General features: G+C 45.1%; 1 pseudogene; it reads left to right on the top strand.

Moving 5' to 3' along the window:
* The first annotated feature begins 204 nt into the window (after positions 1 to 204).
* LOC121836376 lies at positions 205 to 1,112 on the top strand (annotated as a pseudogene).
* The last annotated feature ends 970 nt before the right edge of the window (positions 1,113 to 2,082 follow it).

The following is a 2,082-nucleotide window of genomic DNA, read 5'->3' as shown; positions in this document are numbered from 1 at the left end:
GCGTCCCCATCCAGCCGGCGACACGATGACGGCGCAGCTTTGCTCCGGTTTACGGACCGCGAGCTACCATCCGCCACGCGCTCGTCGACCACAGTGTTGCCCGCTGGGATCAAGATCACAGAGGACCTCGCTCGTGCTATGCCATCAACAGCGACATCAACGGAAGCGCCTACAAAGGGACCCCCCCGGCTACAGCACGCCAGTGGGCATGGAAGCTTTGCAGCGATGAGGTGGCTTATGTTTTTCGTCTTGCCGCAGGTTAGTAGTCGTAAACCTTGCCACTGTTTTAGGTCGAATTACGTTTGCCTAGTTGTGCTTCCATGCCCCGGAGCTTTTATTGAATCTTTCAGAGCTTTGTTGATTTTATTGTGTGGGGATGTAGAGAAGAACCCAGGCCCTATGAGCAAGCAACAAGAGGATGAATTCCTTGCGCTTGTGCAGACGGTCGCGAAACTTCAGAGTAGCCTTGCTCTTCTGCAACAAGAGGTAAACCTACTAACACAGAAAAATATAGAAAGCGAAAGTCTGCTTCCGCTCTAGAAGAACGCGTTAACAACCTAACAACTGAACTCGACTTACTAAAGCAGGAGGAAATCGGTAACGTCACACCTACCGAACCTCAGCTTACTACAGCTCTAAACGAACTTTCGCAGCTGAAAACCCGTTGTGACGACGCGGAGGGCAGATCTCGTCGTAACAACCTTCTATTTTTTGGCGTCACTGACACCGATAGGGAAACGTGGGCCCAATCCGAGGGCTTGGTAACCAGCCTGTGTTCCAGGAACCTAGGCGTGAATATCGAATCAAGCAAAATTGAAAGAGCGCACCGCTTGGGAGCGTTCAATCCACAGAAATGTCGCCCTATAATTGTGAAGTTTTCATCATTTAAGGATAAAGAGGGCATTCTTTTGTCGGCATTTAAGCTCAAAGGGACACGTGTAGCCATCAGTGAAGATTTTCCCATTTCTGTCCGACTTGCGCGCCGTCACCTTCTTGATTTTGCCAAGCCTAAAGGCACGACTTACAAGCTGCGTCACGATAAGCTGTTTTTAGAGAATAAATGTTATGTATTTGACGCCGCTCTTGGTGCCGTGAAGGAAAAAAGTGCCTAGCAATGCCAGCGTTCATTTCGTTTTTTGTCACCCAATCAACCTGCAAAACGCCGTGATATCTGTAACAAACCTTCTTATCATTCTATTTTATTTACTAATATTAGAAGCTTGATACCAAAAAGAGATGATGTGATTTCCTTGGTTGAGGCATGCAACGCAGATTTCCTTGTGCTTACCGAGACGTGGCTAAGCCCCGATATATCCGATACTGAACTTTTTCCTTTGTGTCCAAACTTTCGTGTGTATAGGTGTGATAGATCCGCTAGGAGGGGGGGTGATGTGCTTTTAGCTATAAATAATCAAATTCCGTCCCGGGTTATACCAATTCTTACTGACTTAGAAGTTGTATTTGTGTACGTCGCTACGACGCCCCCCGTAATAGTGGCTGTGTGCTATAGACCGCCAGATAGTGATAAAGAATTTGTTAACAAGCTATATAAGTGTATTTCTGAAATCACCACTAAATACCCTAACGCCTTTGTTACTCTCTTTGGTGATTTCAATTACCCGAACGTTGACTGGTCTGCCCACTCTTCTAGTTGCGCATTGTCTCAAGAATTTATAGACTTTTGTTTAGATTTCAACTTTACAAATGTTGTCACTCAGCCTACTAGGATTACTAATCACTGTAGCAATATACTCGACTTGTGCTTAAGCCAAGACCCCTCACTCTTCAGTAACATCACATACTTACCCGGCATTAGTGACCATCTCGTCATCGATTTAACTCTCTCTCTCTCTGCTCCTCATAGATCACATTACTGCAAATTCATTCGCAATTACGCGAAAGCTGATTACGCATCAATCAACTCGAACCTCGAAGATTTTTATCATACTTTCTCAGTTAACTTCTGGGAAAGAACGGTTAATGAAAACTGGACTCTATTCAAAGATAAAATGATCTACCTAATCGAACGCTTTATTCCACTGACCCGTATTATATCTGACAACACAAACCCTTGGTACAATA

Source organism: Ixodes scapularis, unplaced genomic scaffold (assembly GCF_016920785.2).
Source record: "Ixodes scapularis isolate PalLabHiFi unplaced genomic scaffold, ASM1692078v2 PGA_scaffold2__306_contigs__length_199485367, whole genome shotgun sequence".
In the NCBI taxonomy this organism is placed as follows: domain Eukaryota; kingdom Metazoa; phylum Arthropoda; class Arachnida; order Ixodida; family Ixodidae; genus Ixodes; species Ixodes scapularis.
This window is presented reverse-complemented; position numbering and strand designations above follow the sequence as displayed.